The following is a 19094-nucleotide window of genomic DNA, read 5'->3' on the forward strand; positions in this document are numbered from 1 at the left end:
TGCATTCTACATGAGCAGGGTGCTGGGTGCTGGGAGGATGTGGTCGGGTGCTGGGAGCGCCTAAGGCAAAGAGAGCAGCTGTTCTCTCACGCCTTGACCCTGGGACATAAAGCCTCCAAATCAATTTCTTTCTAGACTCATTCACAAACTTTTTAAACCCTATTGCGCCCCTTAAAAACAGCTGGCTTAAAGAACCAATGTACGAAACCAGTTCTGAACTAGGTCTAAATGAAAAAGGGCAAAACAAGAACTAAGCCGGAACTATTGATTTAAACCAGAAGTAAACGGAACTAGATGTGCTGTAAATTGTATTCTTAAAATGTCATTAAAAACTTTTGCTGTATAATATGTACTGTACACACTGTTCCCCTGTACCAGATAAAGTATGACATGTACTTTTCCACTCTGCATTCAATTATAAGTGTTTTGTTTGCTTAAAATATCACGAAAAACATACATTTAAAGATGCACAATGTTACTTCCACCAAATGCTTATTGCCCTGCCTGGAATGTTCTACAATTTGACATTAAAGTACGGAGCCCAACTGATGACATGTATGAAAAAAGATACTAAATTGCAGCCTCAAATTACTATTTTGTTCTCACGATATGTAATTCGTTCTCACGTTTTAGCCAATTCGTGCACACTACTACACCCATCTGGATTTTATATAGGCCTACATTTACATAAGCATTTATTTGAGTAGGGAACAGTAAAAATCAAAATGGAAAAAAACATAAATGATCATATATTTTACCTTTATTTGTGTCTTTATTTAATTGGTGGCAATTTCTTAATTTGTGGGTAAAAATTGGCCAAAGTGTGGGAAAGATTTAGGTAAAATGTGGGAACAAATGACATGTTGTGGGAATGAAATTGTAATTTGAGGCAATGATTTAGTATATTTTTTAACGCATGTCATCAGGTGGGCTCCGTATTAAACAGCTCTACTTTACATTTATTCAATTAAAGTGGTTTTACAGCTCAAAAATACCTAGAAAAACAGACATTCTGACTGAGAGTGGGGTCGCCTCTCCACGGATCTGACTTGTAACTTGGTCTAGTTTGGTCTCCATGAAGATAGAAAGGTTTAATACCATACTGTGGAACATTCCAGACAAAGAAATAACATCACTGCACCTTTAAGTTCTGTTATGAACTCAATGTTGTTTGTAAAATGTTCAACTCAGGTGCAAATAAAGTCAATTCTCACTGTGAACGGGGTTTCCTCTCCACAGATCTGACCTGTAACACCTGCTTGTTTCCATGGAGATAGTCCATTTTAATGCCATACTGTACAATATTTGAAGCTAAGCAATAACATGTTCATAAAGACAGGCAGATGACGGACAGTCCACTAGAAAAGTGACATATCCATTTTATAAATTCACAAACTTTTTGAACCCTACAGCACTGCTTGAAAATATTTGGCTTAAAGACCCAAAGAACCAGCTCTAAACCAGGTCAAAATTCAGACTATTTCAGGACAAAACCAGAACGAAACTAGAACTACTGATTTAAACCCAAACTAGGAATAAACTAGATGTTCTTTAAATTTAATTTGCTGTATAATATGCACAGTATAGACACTCTGCACACATTAGTGTCATGGTTCATGTTTGTAGTGGTTGTATTTGCTCATTTTGGTGTTTTTATTTTGACGTTTGTTGTGTCTTCTTGTAATTTTGAGTTTTACTTCCTGTCTTGATAGTTTGCCCCGCCATAATGTGTTTCACCTGTGTCTGTGTGCATTTATACCCTGTGTCCTGCTCTGCCCTTTGTTGGTCCATTGTCTCTGTCAGAGTTTCTTCTTGTCTCATGTCATGGCATTTTAATTTTGAGTTTTGGATTTTTTGGATTTGTCATTAAATACTTTGAAGCAGTCCTGCATTTTGGGTCCTCCCTCTGTTTCTACATGACACGTTAGTATGTGCATAGGCATTTAAAATATCCTCTCTGCATTTAATTATAACTCAAAATACAATGCAAAACAAGTGAGCAGGGTTGCCTTTCCACAGATGTGACCTGTCACTTGCTTGTCTGCAGGGAGACAGACCATTTTAATGCTGTACTTTGCAGCATTTCAAGCTATGCAATAACTTCTTCATAGAGGCAGGCAGATGACGGACAGTCCACTAGAAAAGTGACATATCCATTTTACAGAGACTCACTCACAAACTTTTTGAACCCTACAGCACTGCTTAAAATAGTTGGCTTAAAGAACCAAAGAACCAGCACTAAACCAGGTCAGAATGCAGACTATTGCAGAACAAAACCAGAACTAAACTAGAACTACTGATTTAAACCTAAACTACGACTAAACTAGATCTTATTTCAATTTAATTTGCTGAATAATATGCACTGTACAGACACTCTACACCAGGGGTCTCCAACCTGTGGCTCGGGAGCTACCAGTAGCTCTCCGTCCTCTTCCAAGTAGCTCGCCAACAGTGTTGGGGAGTAACAGATTACATGTACCAGAGTTACATAATCAGAGTACAAATTATGAGTAACTGTATTCAGTTACAGTTACTGTTTCAGAGACTGGTAATTGGATTACAGTTACTTGGCTGAAATAAATTGATTACACAGCGGTATTTTCCTGTTTTCACATTTTGGGCTATATCCCTTTTTTTTTTTTTTTCTGTAATTCTACTCATTGCCGACACTAAACCAGGTCAAAACCAGGAATAAACTATGTCTCAAACAGGATTTAACAAGACTAAATCCTGCTGTGTGGACTGTGTCTCCTCTTCTATCAATAATATTTTTAATTTGTTTCAGTAAAGTCTGGGCTTTTTATTTTCTTTTAGCAGATAAAACATCTTATGTTACGATTTCCTCGTCTTTGCTTCTCTACAGCAAATCAAGTAATCCAAAGTATTCAGATTACATTACTCACCTTAAGTAATTAAATGGATTATGTTACAAACTACATTTTGGGGTATGTAATCTGTAATCTGTAGGGGAATACATTTGAAAAGTCACCTTCCCAACACTGCTCACCCAGGGATTTCTGAATTACACATTGTGCTGAATAAGTAAAATTTGATTAACTAAATGCCTTTTACCATTGTACATGTGTCATTTTGATGCCTGACTTTATCCATGCATCCATTTTCTTCCATTGATCCGGCGCCAGGTCGCAGGGGCAGTGGTATAAGCAGAGACTCCCAGACTTCCTTCACCCTGGACACTTCCTCCAGACCCCAAGAGATATAGCTAATTTTGCACACTAATAAATGGATAATGGTTTATGTTTTATAGGCATCTAATTGCACCTCATCTAAGGCTCGCCGACGCCGTGGCTCTTATATTTGCTCAATTTCTTGTGTCCATTAAAACTAGTAGCTCTGTGGCATTTTGGTTTTGTAAAAGTAGCTCACCGGAGGAAAAAGGTTGGGGACCCCTGCCCTACACACATTAATATGACATTTAAAATATCCTCCCTGCATTTAATTACAAGTAATAAAACCATGAAAAACAAGTGAGCGGGGTTCCCTCTCCACAGATCTGACCTGTAACTCTGCCTACTGACGTCACTTGCTCATCTGCATGGAGACAGACCATTTTAATGCCACACTGTGCAATATTTCAAGCTTAGCAATAATACATTCTTCATAGAGGCAGGCAGATGACAGACAGTCCGCTAGAAAAGTGACATATCCATTCTACAGATGGACTCATTCACAAACTTTTTGAACCCTTTAGCACTGTTTAAACCAAAGAACCAGCACTAAACCAGGTCAGAATTCAGACTATTTCAGAACAAAACCAGAACTAAACTAGAACTACTGATTTAAACCTAAACTAGGACTAGGACTAAACCTAAACTAGATTTTCTTCATGTTCATAGAGGCAGGTGGATGACAGACAGTCCACTAGAAAAGTGACATATCCATTTTATAGACAAACTCTGTCTTTTATTCATTTTTAATTTAATTTAATTTAATGTATTTTATTTTACTGGTTTTATTCTCTTAAGACTAGAATGATTAAATCTGAGCATTTATTTTATCATAGTATTATTATTCTTATTACTATGTATTTGTGCAGCACGCTGTAGAAATAAAGTGGACTGGACTGACTCATTCCAAAGAACCAAAGAACCAGCACTAAACCAGGTCAGAATTCAGACTATTTCAGGACAAAACCAGAACTAAACCAGAACTACTGATTTAAACCTGAACTAGGACTAAATTAGATCTTATTTCAATTTAATTTGCTGTATAACATTAAATTGCAAATAATAATACCATAAAAAATAAAAAAAACAAGATCTGACCTGTAACTCTGCCTACTGATGTCACTTGCTCGTGTGCATGGAGACAGACCATTTAAATGCCATCCTGTGCAATATTTCAAGCTTAGCAATAATACATTCTTCATAGAGACGGGCAGATGACGGACAGTCCGCTAGAAAAGTTACATCACACGTCTTTAAATAAACCTCCTGAGCACCATTGACACCGGTGCAAAGAAACAAGGACAAGGTGAAAATTTGTTAGAAACGGAGACACCTGCCACACTGAATGGACTTAAACCTACACGGCCTGTCTGCACATAAATGAATCATGGTGAGTGTTGAGCTGGAGGAGACAGGCTCTGCTCCTGTGATGCTGTAACAGGCTCTAGAATATTACACTATACTCACCTTTGTATAACCCGCACACGTATGGATTCGACTCCCTCAATACTCCCACAAAGATCCAATACTGCATTCAGATTTCAAACTCTGGCTTTAAACTTCGATGCTAAGGAACTGACTCGACACTCCATACTGTTTCCAATACCATGATGATGATAAAAACACAATTTAATTAGAAAGTAGAATGCGATTTTCAACATTATTTTGACAACCCTACTCGAAATGTGTGAGACGAGAAATATAAAGTACAGAATATTCTCTTGTTCGATCTTTCAGGCATTTTCCAAAGTTCATGACCAAAGATGAGCGTACAAACGTAGTTCTAAACCAGGACTAAACCAGAACTAAACCAGGACTAAACCAGACTAAACCAGGACTAAACCAGAACTAAACCAGAATAAACAGACTAAACTAAACCAGGACTAAACCAGGACTAAACCAGAACTAAACCAGGACTAAACCAGACTAAACCAGGACTAAACCAGAACTAAACCAGAACTAAACCAGGACTCAGGATTCACATTAGAGCATATTCATTTCATTTTGTTGTGGATGCAGTGTTCGTCCACACTAATCCGATGGAAAATGGTTCCAGAGACTGAACGATCTGATGCCGCCAGCTCCCACGAATTCATCTGAGCATGGAGCCGAGCCGGCACTGTGTGGACGCCTGAAAACATTGATACGCTCACGTAGGAGCTCGACATCTCTTGGTATTATAAAAAAAAAAAAAAAAGTAAAATTCTGGACTCAAAATCTATACTTACATTATGCTATAGTTTAATTTGTCATATGGTAAATGGTCACATTTTTCTATAGCACTTTTCCACCTTCAAGGCACTCAAAGCACTTTACAACAAGGAACCACTCACCCATTCACACACCAGTGTGCGCAGACACTGTGGGCAAGGTGGGTTAAGTGTCTTGCCCAAGGACACAACCTGTGGGTTAGTGGATCTGAGATGTTTATGTCAAGAGCTGGAATCGAACCACCAACCTTCAGATCAGTGGGCGAATGCTCTACCAACTGAACTACTGCTGCCATATTGTTAAAGGGCCCATCTCATGCAAAATAACTCTTTTCACATTGTATCTTCTGCACATAAACAAGCACAATTTGGGTTTTGGAACATCCATTACACAATAGTTCTGAAATCTTACTGATTTCTTGGAGGCACGATTTCTTATCATTTTCAGCTTGACAGAGTTTAACACGTCTTATTTACTGTTTTTATTTATGATTTACTGTCTTTAATTGCCTCAAGTGGAGGAGTTCAAGTATCTCGGGGTCTTGTTCATGATTGAGTGAGATTGACAGGCGGATCAGTGCAGCGTCTGCAGTCGCTGCATCGGATGGAGAAGAGGGCACTGGGCCGAAAGGCAAAGCTCTCGATTTATTGTCAGTCTACGTTCCTCCCGCCACCTATGGTCATGAGCTCTGGGTAATGACCAAAAGGACGAGATCGTGGATACAAGCGGCTGAAATGAGTTTCCTCCGCAGGGTGGGTGGGCGCTCCCTTAGAGACAGGGTGAGGAGCTCAGTCACATGGGAGGTGCTCGGAGTAGAGCCGCTGCTCCTCCCGCTCGGGCATCTGCTCCGGATGCCTCCTGGGCACCTCCCTCGGGAGATGTTCTGGGCATATGTCCCAGTGGGAGGAGGCCCAGGGGAAGACCCAGGACACGCTGGAGGGACTATGTCTCTGGGCTGCAGTAAGAACACCTTGGGATCCCCTGAAGGAGCTGGAGGACGTATGTGTGGAAAGGGAAGTCTGAGAGTCCCTGCTTAAACTGCTGCCTCCGTGACCCGGCCCCAGATAAAGCTGAAGAAAATGGATGGATGTCTTTTATTGTTTTCATTTGTCTGTGCAGCACTTTGAAAATAAAATAAATATATAATGTGTAAAAAAAAAACCTCAAAGCATCCCTTATTACTGTGAGCAGGTCGAAACTCCACAGTTCCGACCTGTAACTTGTTCAGGCGATGTCACCTCCTCCTCTCTCTGAAGCTTTAAGTTTAATCGTCATTCTAATAACAATTCTGCTGCTTTTCTGGCAACGCTGATTTCGATCTCGTTCCACAGTTGGACAGAACAGACTCAATGATCGCTCACAGCCTGAAAACGCTCCAGATTGCAATTTACCTTTCAGATTAAATTAGTAAAACATAATAGAACAGATTGTTGACTATTGTTTTTCTTTGGGGAAGGATGGCAGCCATTTTGGAGTAAATCTTCAGCTGTGAGGCATTGTTAAGCTCTGTATTAAACGCACAATGGCAGCCCCACAAACACAGGCAGATGTTGGACTGGCGAAGACTTCACTCCGCAAATTAAGTTACGCACGTCGGCTCTGAGCTACTGGCGAAACGAAACAAACTCTATAATATAAACGTAATTGATGTTTTAATTAGTGACTAAATTAACTAAATCAGCAATTCACCATTTTCTTCTTAGTCTGCGCAATATAGAGCCCTCTAGTGCTGGGAGCTGAGCGCAGATTCATCCCAAATGGGTGCCGCTCTCCTGCCTGGATGTAATCACAAAACTGGGATGAGGAAATATTCAAATGTCCCTGATTTGTCACGTTTAATATGTCATCTCTTTGGGCGGTTTTGCAGGGTCGGCGGGGGAGAGTTGTGTGTTAAACTGTGGTGTAGACTGGACGGTTTCAGAGTAAATGCAGTGGAACAGTTCATCTGCAGCACAGTGATAAAGACAGAGCAGGGGCAAGGGAGGAGCCCAGACGAGGAATCCACATAAAGTCCACTCCAACATCTGATATCCTGGAGTTTAAAGTGTCCCAGTAAGACTTTTGGAGTTGGAATAGGGTGACCATATTTCCATTTGTGAAAACCCGGGCACCTTACAGGAGGTGGGAGGTGGGGCCTCGACATTGAGCTACAGTCGTCCCTCGATATATCACGGTTCACCTTTCGCGGTCTCGCCGTTTCGCTGATTATATTTTTTTTTTTTCAGTTTTTTTGTCAATTTTGCATTTTTTTTTTTTTTTTTTTTTTTACACACATGTGGGTCAGGACTAAACCAGGTCTAAACCCGGACTAGCAGGACTAGCAGGACTAGCAGGACTAGCAGGACTAGCAGGACTAGCAGGACTGAGCAGTTTGTCTGCAAAGTGCGATCGGGCAATTGCCGGGTTTACCTCCGTGAGGTGCGGAGCTCTGGGCCAGTCCTTTCTCCTGTGGTCACCTCCGAGCCCGTCCCGACAGTGAGTCCTGTTTAAGTTCTGGTTTAGTCCTGGTTTGGTCCTGTTTTAGTCCTGGTTCAGTCCTGGTTTAGTCTTGGTTCAGTCCGTGGCGTAGGCAGCGCAAAAGCTTGATATAATCTTGGGTTAACGGGCAGGTGCGGTCCTGTACTGGGGGTCTCCAAAAATGGACCAGTGCAGGACTCTGCGCTGTAGGCTCCATTACGGAATAAATGAATCTTGGGTTCGTTACATAAAGAAGGAGGAAAATAACAAAAGGACAACAGCAGCAATAAGTTTTAAGAAGGATGGAAAAAGGGTTGTAACTGTTCTGTGTGAGAAAAGTGTATCAAGTTTGTGCTGAGCGGTTTTACAGACTTAAAACAGATATAATAATTGTAAAATATAAAGTTGAATACTTTGTGGATTTCACCTATCGTGGGTTATTTTTAGAACGTAACCCTCGCGATAAATGAGGGAAAACTGTACTCTCACCTCACAACCTGTGCACATGGCCTCTCACTTGTCCCGACTGGGATGGAAAACTGAGAATTTCTTGTACAAGTCATTGTTAAATGCACATTTGTGTTGTAGCATGTTGAAGACTGACCGACAGTTTGTGTCTGCTCACTCCTTCTGAGTCACAGAGAACTACAAGAGTTTAGTGCCCCTAATGAACGGTAATGAAAACCCGGACATTTCCATCACTTTAAAAAAACACAACCCGGACTCCCAGGACGTCTTGTTTTTTTAAATACGGACATGTCCGGGGATAAACGGACATTTGGTCACCCTATCTTATGCAAAGCTAACTCTGCTGTTTACTTTTATCAAACAAGTCTGTGGTTGAAGTAGAAGATGTCCGAGTCACGTCTGATAGCTGAAAATCAATATTTATTAAGAGCTTTATGTGGATGCATTACTTGAGTCTTCATCAGGGCAGTTTGGTACAGGTCTGTGAGCGCAACTCAAAGGAAAATAGACTTTTTTGAACATTAAATCAGAGCCCTGCACTCCCGCGGGGTCCGACACAAAACAGTGCGATGCAGGACACATTCTGAAAGCTCATTTGCGGGTGCCGGTGGGTGGGATGATAAACTGCAGTCCCCCCAAATAAATATGAGTCTAAAGCAGGGGTGGGCAAACTTTTTGGCTCGGGGGCCACACAGGGTTCTAAAATTTGAGGGAAGGGCCGGACCAGGAGCAGATGGATGGAGTGGAGACAAAAAAAAAAAATAACATGAGATATGTAGAAAACCTGAGCTTGAATTTCAATTGAAAGTCACTACAAAGCATCACAACAAAATATCTGTCTTTCTAAAACACTGAAAGTTAAATTAATAAAATAAAAAACTTTTTTTTTTTTTTTTAAATTACTAACAGTTACTATTTAAAAGCACTGAAAGTTCTGTTCTCCTTCAGGATATGATCATCATCACTCTCCTCCTGACTGTCTTTATTTCAAAAACAATAGAAGATGCAGATGTACTTCTGTTCAATGTGCGTCCCCAAAGTGCTAAAACTCAACAACGACCAACACAAGGACGGAACAGTGTCAGCGTGCCAGTCTGCGAGCAACGTGTTATATTTGATCTGGTGTGCATTGTTCATAATGAGTACGTTTACATGCACATCACTATCCCGGTTACAATCGGGTTTTTTGAGTCATGATGCATGTTTACGCACTAACCCGATTACTGCAATGTAAGGTTGAGTGTGGATGCGCCCAAAAGACCAATACTTCTGAAATACTTTCTGGGCGCCATCTAGTTGGAGCCGTCAACATATCTTCTTTAGTACACCTCCCTACACTTACATTTCTCCAGTATTCTCCAGTACGAGCCTAGACTCATCTAAATCTTTAATGTATGACACTTTCTGCTCCCTTCAAATGTTATAATGCTGTGTACGTGAAGACTTCCTCATATATGGTCTACAGGTTTTTCAACTTTTCTTTCACCCTATTCAGAATGGAAACAGTGCAGTGTCTTGAAAACTTCTACCTCACTCATGGTCCGAATACACCAACCGAGAGTGACTCTTGTTATTAGCTAGTCCCAAAGAACACTTTTCCCATAAAGCATTGCGGCCAACATAATAACCTGCACCTCAGTGTATGTGTAGTGCGCTATCTACTGGGAAAAGCCAGAAATGCAGGAAAAATAACACATTAACAAGGTTTATTACTAGAATTTATTCAAGTTTGGCGGGCCGAATTAAAAGGTTTAAAGGGCCGTATATGGTCCCTGGGCCGTAGTTTGCCCACCCCTGGTCTAAAGTAATATACAAATGATTAATGCATGCCTATTATATATAATTTGTGCTGGATCTTTTATTTGGCATTAAAAAAAACATTTTCAGCAGCCTAAACTTGTGGACGTGGTCTAATCTCGTGCACATTTTAGACAATTCCTTTCCGCTTCTCTGTGTTTGATAGAGCGAACGTCCCCATCTATGCGGGATTTGCAGGCCGGAGTGGGACAAAATGTCTCAGATGTGGACAGAATGTGTGGGAATGAAAATGACAATTCTTTGCAGGCGCGGGCGGGAGCGGGACTGAAAATTCTGTCCCGCGCAGACCTCTACTTTAAATCAGGGGTCTTCAACGTTTTTCAGATCAGGGCTCCCCAAACTGATGGAGAACTGGAGCACAGACCCCCCTACTAAATATGTGGCATACAATTGTGTTTTATATTAAACTGGGCCTAGTGTCATATACAAACAGCTGCTCTTTTATTGTACATTCAGTACTAGGGGGGTATTCCATCGAAGTCACTTAACAAGTCCAACAAGGCTTATCCTGAAATCCTGAGCTAAATCTCCATCTCCAGTTTAAGCCTCAAGTCGTTCCATGACAGAAATAAGCCTGAGTCTGATCAAAGCCACTCAGGCCTGAAGTATAAGCTGCTCTCTGTGTGCGCTCACGGTGACTCTGAGAAGACCAGAGCAATGGAGCAACGGCATCACGGAAAATGGGCTCAAAGTCTGACTTTTTTAATGCTCTGATTAAACGAGAGAGGAGCCACAGCACGCACAGACTTTGATATGGGATACAGAACTTTTCCAGACATTCTAATCTGAGGAGTGAAAGGAAAGACACGAGTCCCCCTCCTCCTCGGTCTGAGTGGAGGTCGTGGAGTGTGGAGCCTGGTTAATATGCCCGGTGAATGAAGTTGCCTGACCCCTTCTCAGTGCGCAGTAGAACATCTGGAGCTTAAGATCTGCTGCGTAAAAGTAAAGCTGTAACGGAACTGTTCGCTTGTAGCCTAACAAGAAACAATAAAATCTTTGCAGTTTAGCAGGGAGTGAGAGATGAGGGAATGAAGAGAGAGACAGACGTGATGAGGTGGGGTTAACCCTCCCTGTTGAATACCTCTGCTTTAAACCATGTTATATTAATATCCCATGATCAAAAACATACCTGGAGTTGTATTTTTTCTTCATTCACATTTGTTCCATTATTCCAAAATGCTCCTTTCACATTTTGCCTGTTTAGTTGCATCACAGACGAAACTTCACACTTCCTGTGTAGTTTTTACACATTCAGACACTGGAGGTGAGGGGGGTCAAGTGTCTTGCCGAAGGATGCAACAACAGCATTTTTCTAGGGGACCTGGAATCACACCGCCAACCTGTGGGATCTGACCAACACTCAATCACTGATGTTTATGTCGAGAGCGAGAACCTTTAGCTCAGTGAATGCTCTACCAACTGAGCTACTGTCCCTGACTCTATAGGGCACCAACCAACAGACTTCATAATGTTGGTCCCACCTCATGTCAACGAGCTTATCAAACTCTGCTTCTGTTGCCTCTCAAACCATTAATACAAATCCTGTGACCAAGTGGGTGTGGTGAAACCTTCGTCCATCTCTACCGCATCACCAGAAACATCAGCGTCTCCAGCTCCTCTCCTCACTCCTCCTAACTCATAAAGTGTCTGTCAAATATAGATTTTTGTGAGAGGTTGGAGTACCTGGGGTGTTGAGGAGGCGGGACTTCCTGCAGTAGTAGGACAGTTCCTGTTCGCAGTGCTCTGATTGGTTGATGACGCCCATGAGCTGCTCCTCCTCCGCGCCGTAGTCGAAGTGGGCGGAGTGCTGCGGTTCCCACGGAGACGGGTTCACGCGGGTCAGCTCTGTGTTGTTGTGTTGAACCACCATCCAGGCTCTGTCCTCTGCTGACAGTAAAAACAGGAAGACAGATTTAACCTCCAGCGCATCATTTGGTAGAACATATTTGATAACTGCAGTTGTTGAAGTTTCTGCACTAAATCAGTGTTTCCCAAACTTTTTTATTTTTATTTTCTGGGGACCCATATTATAAAAGTCACAAATCTTTGCAACCCAAGTCAACAGACATTATTCATAAACCACAAAATAAATGTGTGACCATTACTGAACATTAATGAGGATATTTTATTGTTGACTGAGTGATTGTGTCTCTCTGAACAATTAGTATTACCGTATTTTTTGGACTATAAGGAGCATTAAGTGAAACAAACGGACGACACTTGAGACTTTTTTATTTCCTAAGAAGACGACTCAAATATAGATTGAGTAATAATGTGTTTAATGCACCTTTGCCACATTTGTTAAGTTTTACAAAAATGAAACTTAAAACCATTTGCATAAACTATAAGCGATTACATTTTTTTTTAAAAAGCAGATCGCTCCTTGTGCACTTATGTAGTTGTTTCTGTCGGACTAAAGGACATGACTCAGTGGAATATGTGTGAAAATCGGTTAGAGTCAGTAAGCGCAACCATAATTAATACACAAGGTGCAGAAAATTAAGGGATTTTAAGTGCGCCTTATAGGAGAGTTTCATTGTTGACAAAAGCGCGCGTTGCATGCCGGGAATTATTTTGGTCGGCGGCAAAAAACACAAATTCAACATGACGGACAGAGCGAGAAAGCACGTAAAGGGTATTGATCCTGGTTATTTATCCACTCTAACGACAGAGGACCCAAGACCATTTGACCAGAAATTGGTCATAAGCATCGATGGAGCCAAATCACCCTTTTCAACCCCGACAAAAGGTGAACCAAACCAAATTTCTGGTCAGAATCGCCAACTACCTGGACAAATATTCATTTCGACGATATCCACAATGACTTGGTGGAAACTCCTGGGCCATTCACAGCAGAAAAGATGAAAACCTCCAAGAGTCTCGATGTGTTGTTGAACTTGTTGGAGTCCACGGTTTGTTAGGATCTTCTACGTTTGCTCTGCGAATGTTTGAAAGTCGTTTAATTCACCGTTAGTGGTTCTTTTCACTCAGAATACGAAAAAGACATTTTCCTTCTTCCGTGCTTCTATTTGTGCATCCGATAATGCAGCAGGAATTTACCATTATCGGGGATAAATACGCGAGGTTACGCACTGTGTTTGACGCTATCGTGTTTCTTGCCTCCGACCAAAATATTTCCCAGCATGCAACGCGGGCTTTTAATAACAATGACGTCAGCTGAAACTCGCCTATAGTCTGAAAAATATGGTACTCAAGTTTTAAACAAGGAAAAACAGTAATCAGTGTTTCCTATAGAAAATCGGTTAGACAAGGCGGTGCTGCCGAAAAAAAGTGAGGAACGGGGTGCTTCTGTGCATGGAGTAAATGTGAGGAGTGGGGGAGTGCATGGAGATGTATGTATATGTATATTGCAGACCTACATGCAGATTGTGACAAGGCGACCCCCAAAAAAATCTCTTGCGACCCACCTGAGTCTTTGGGAAACAATCCACTGAGTTGTACTTAAGGTCTTCTCAGGACATTTTTTTGACATTCACAATTATTCTTAACCAGTACTGTTCTGCCTGTTCCCAAAATTAGGTAAGAGAACACAGAAATTCAGCACTCTATTAAACAAATATAGAAATAAATAATGCTTCTAGTGGTAATTGTGTTTGTACAGGACTCTCGGTCAGTCTGTTTCTCTGCCAAAGGCGCCAGACTATGGAATTGCTTATCAGCTGATTTAAAATTGGAAACCAATAGCAACAAATTTACAAGTAAATTAAAATTATTGTAAGTTTCCAACCAAAAATGCACTCACTGAAAATGTAATAATGCTGTATCTGTATGTAACTAATGTGTCTTGTCTGTTTCTGCGCATGTGTTTTATATTTTGGTGTTGAAAACTCCCAAAAGAAATGTCCTTATGTCCCAAACAACGCTTGGATTTTTTCATTTATTATTATTTATTTATACGCTTGGGAGCGAGAAACACTATTTTGATTCTTCATATGTTTCGTATGAAGAATTGGCAATACACTTTTTAGAACTTCTGAACTTTTGAACTTAATAAATGTAATATAAATAAATAAATACATAGCTTTATGGGTGCTGCACTGTTTTTCAAATAACAACAAATGTGGTTTATACAAAATATCAAATACATAATTTAGATAAATAAGTAGATGAGTTTGTGAACCCAGTGAGATTCAATAAGTCTCAAGTCTTTGACCTCAAGTCCCAAGTCAAATACAGGCAAGTCCAAGTCGAGTCTTGAGTCACTGGCCCATAAGTCCAAGTCAAGTCCAAGTCGTCTGCTTTGAGCTTCAAGTCATTTAAAGTTTTTAAACCAAAGTACCAAATATAATATAGCTTAGATTTTTGCGATTTATATGACTTAAATTCAACTGTGCTTAAAAAGTCATGGTATATATATATATATATATATATATATATATATATATAGTATTTTGAGTGTATAAGAGTTGTCAAAATTAATTTAGTTCCCTTTTAAATGTCTTCATAAGATCTTAGTGTGAGTCATTATGGTCAAAATAGAAAGAATTCAGATTTAAAAGTGCTTCTCAAGTCTTCTCAAGTCACAGACCTCAAGTCCCATGTCTTAGTCCATTTTATCAAGTTAAGTCTTAAGATGTAAAAATAGTGACTCAAGTCTGACTTGAGTCCAAGTCACGGCTTGCAAGTCCCACCTCTGCTGTTTACAGTGTTTATTTCAACTCAAATCTATGAAGACCCTGCTCACAGTAAGAACCCACACTTCTCAGATGGAGGGTCTGCCACCTAACTGTCTCCATGGAGATGTTATTTCTTTGAAGGTTCCACAATACTGCATTACAATTATCTGTCTTCATGGAAACCAGCAGGTAACATCACACTAGTCCAAATTACAGCTTAGGTCTATGGAAAAGTAACCCAGCTCATGGTAAAATGTATTTCAATGTATTTTTAAGCATTTGTAATTGATTAAATGCAGGATATACAGATTTGATACTGCATTGTGGAATATTCCAGGCAAAGCAGTAACAGTAACAGCTCCATGGAGACAACCTAATGGTAGCCAGGCTGACACCACCTAGTGCCTTCACTCAATTTAATTTCTCTCCAGCGACTAGGTCAGGAATCAGAATTTTTGCAAGAACCCCTGAAGTTGTGGATCGAACACCGGCCAATCAGCAAAGAGCTATATCAACCTGAGTTGTGACAGCAGACTGCATACACTCTCCTGCTTTGGACTTCCTTTGTCAAATAAAAACGTTGCATTTTTTATAGCACCTTTAATTCGCAAGTTCACCTCACAGAAACAGCAATGATCGTTGACAGACATGTTCACTCTCTGCTTTGTTTACTGTTGTGCCGGCAGTCACTTGGACACAACGTTCCGGCGCATTACATACGTCACGTCCAAACAGTAGTGACTGGTTAAATAAAAACAAGGTCAGAATCAGGAATCAGACTAACCTGATGGACCCTCCACCAGAAATGTTACCTTGTGAACCTTTAAAACTCAGTCCATAATCATTCATCTACTGTGGTTTACAACAGTTATTTCCTTCAAATTTCAACCACACAATTCCATAATTCCTGTCCAGTCTATTGCTATTTTGTAGCTGATGTCATCAACATTCCCTAAGGGTGTGATTCTAACTTTAAGCACTGCTCCGTCTGAAGCTGAAGACTTTAATTTGATCTTTTTTTTTACCAGAATGACCCGACTGAGCTGAAACTACAACTGATCACTACAACCGATCACAGGCTCCTGAAAATGTGTTGTTTAAATCCATTTTGTGTTTTTTCTTGAGTTTCCAGACAATATAAAATCTTACTTGGCAGTGTTTGTTAATATCTGCATTGTTTCACCATGGTAACCGCTGAACATTCCTTCAAAGACATACATGCAGTACACCAACAGAGTGACGCAAAGTCGTTAAATAAAGTCGTAGTATCTGACCTGTCATGTTGCAGAAGACCAGCAGGGGGCTGATGGGTCCGCTGCCGTCCAGGTCCACGTAGTAATGTCCCGTAGTGTTCCCTCGGTGTTTGTAGGCCTCACACGACTGCTCAAACGACGCTGCGGAGACAAGACACATACATCTCACACATTGTACAGAAATTATAATACAGATAATAATGACTTTCTATTCAGTGAACAGCTGTAATCTCAAATAAATATGGAGTCTAAATGAACAGGCTCTCTGGAGGATAGGTTTATTGTTGCATAAGAAGCCAATCAATATTTAATTAAATGCATCATAAAAGTGAGGGACACACAGTTTTCTGCTCATGTGCACAAATATAAAGCATTATTATTATTTTTGTAATCACTTCTGGATATACTGCTGCTGCATTAAACTATAATAAAAAGGTTTAATACAGATGGAGAACAGATGAAGAAAGTGTGTAAGTAGAGAGACATGGGAAAATATGGATCATTTGTTCATATTACAAAATCGGTAGTTCTTAAAGTAATTGTATGTGTTTTTATTTAACTTATTCCGGATGTTACTGTGGGCGACGCCAACATTATTTGGGTTGTATAGTTTTGTATGAGGCTGCTGCTCTTTACAGCAAATAAGTTCAGATGAAGCCGTTTTAAAGCCCCAGTGTTGACTTGTTGGTTGTTTTACACAATATTACTCATATTTAAAATGGAAAACATTTCCCAAATTCTCCATTGACATAAATGGGATCCCTGTTTACCCGGAAGTGCCACCACTTCTGGGGGGGGCAATGGGCACCCATGGCCAGCAGCAAGGTCTGGACGGGAGGATCTGTTACGCACCCAGTCAGAGCGTCATACCACCACCTTCACCTCGAGCCCAGTGTGCTCAGTGGGGGCCGGCAGTACCCGAGGAGTGGTCCCTCGAGGGGATCCTCCGGCACCGAGCGGCCATCCCCTGCCCACTGAGTTGAATCCCAGGCAGACTGCCACCTGTTTATCTCTCTCTTCAAAGTTCTTTTCAACTTTCTCTTACGGTTCTTGTGGACTATCAGTCTCATGCCGGTATTCAGCCTTAAATGAAGTTTACCACCAAAAAGTTACCAACATAATGTAAAAAGTTACTTTCTATAGAAGGTAACTAAGTAAAGTACGTGATTACTTTTTTAAAAAGTAACAAGTAATGAGCAAACACTACTTTTTTAAAGTGACTCCCCCAAAACTGAAACCAACTGGTGAAACAAAGTGGGCATCAAGTCCAGTGTTTTTGTTCTTGTAATAAGAATAAATCAGCATTGCGGCTGTTATCAGTAAAAGCTGTCTGTTTACATTGTGGATTGTAATTTATGTTGACATACATGACATGTGAAGACAACAGTCTTGTGTGAAATGTATCAATCTCAGGGAACAAACATTACATATTGAGAATAAAGTGCTCAGATTGTAAGATCAAAATAGGGCCGTGATGGTGCAAGCTTTAGGAGAGGTTGGTGTGGAAAATATTCAGTTTAAGTTTTTCACAAAGAGCTGTTTTGACACTGTGTGGACTAAAGGGATCTTTTCTGAACTAGAAGGAATAAAAGTCAGGTACAGGAAATTAAATATCAGAGCTAAGACATTGTTGATCTGCTGTTCGTGTTTTGTTAGACTAAACAAATGTTGTGGTGCTGTGAAAAAGTCAAAAGGCTTAAAAGGTCCACAGTCTCCATGGAGATGCTACTGCTTTGTCTGGAAGGTTCCACAGTACTGCCTGAAAGTTATCTGTCTTCATGGACACTGTTCGGCAAGCGACTTCAAAACTGTAATGTTTAATTTATGACTTGTTACTGTCATTTCAAAGTAATTAGTTACATTACAATATTACTGTGTTTAAAATGTAAAACATTACACGACTATTGCAGGACTTTTCTAGTGTTACTCTCACCAAAATAACTGTCGCTGATCATCAAATAACAATCAGTGAGGGAAAATTATGAACTTTTCCGTTGTATATGGACTGAACCAGGACTGAACCAGGACTAATCTTGGACTAAGACTTGGAATCTAGGAGAACCCCTGAGAGAACCCCGAGCCCGTGGAGCAGGTGTCCCCAAAGTGTGATTGGGCGTCGGCTGCTCTTCGCCCCGTGGAGCTCTGCGCTGGTCCTTTAGCCCGCAGTCACCCAACGGTCTACACGGGTGCACCTCCAGACCCGCCAAGACATTCGGAACCGTAACAATGGCATTTCAACACCACTGGTATCGCAGGGAATTTAGCTAATATGTATGAAGAAAAATGAAAAAATCACCACTTTAATCAAGGTTAAAAAAGCATTGTGACACGCATTACTGACATTTGTACAGAGTAAAATATTACTGTTTTTGTCCCTGTAATGCCGAACATTACTGCGTTACAGCAAAAACAAAACACATGGAGATAAGCAGGTAACATCACTAGTCCAAATTACAGCTTAGGCCTATGGAGAGGCAATCCAGCTCATGGTAAAATGTTTTTCAAGGTACTTTTAAAAGCATTTGTAATAGATTAAATGCAGGATATACAGGTCTGATACTATAGTATATACTATGAAACATTCCACGCAAAGACATAACATCTCCATGGAGACAACCTGATGGAACCTTCACCAGAGAAGTTACACAGTGCAGTGCACCTTTAAAACCCAGTCCAGAATCATAGATTTTTGGAAATGACTAACTTGATAGAATTAAAAGTATAAATGTGCAGGAGGTGGCCATGATGTGGTCCAATCAGCAGAAGATGGTTCCCTCTGTATTTTTGTCACGAGCTGAACTTTTTCAATTATTAAACATATTTGATAATGGAGCCCAGATAAGGTCTTGTTTTTTCACACATCAGTCTCATTACAGAATCATAATGAGCTAATTAGAGAGTTTCAAACAGCCAGCAGGTTTAATGTCAGGTTAGCCTCATGTTTAATGCATCAGGAGAGGTTTGGGGGGAAAAAAAACATGCACACTTTTCTTAATATCATTTATTTATTACAAACTTTAGATACGTTTGCTCACCTAACTGCTTTCTTCATCTGGGTGGGT

The 19094-nt window shown here is 40.5% G+C and overlaps 1 pseudogene; it reads right to left on the reverse strand.

The window, feature by feature from the left end:
* LOC110160237 (contactin-associated protein-like 4) overlaps positions 1–19094 on the reverse strand; it is a 513033-nt pseudogene that overhangs the window by 139233 nt on the left and 354706 nt on the right.

This window comes from Boleophthalmus pectinirostris, unplaced genomic scaffold (genome assembly GCF_026225935.1).
Source record: "Boleophthalmus pectinirostris isolate CB_2022bp ecotype Guang Dong unplaced genomic scaffold, ASM2622593v1 HiC_scaffold_7, whole genome shotgun sequence".
NCBI classification, from domain to species: Eukaryota; Metazoa; Chordata; class Actinopteri; order Gobiiformes; family Gobiidae; genus Boleophthalmus; species Boleophthalmus pectinirostris.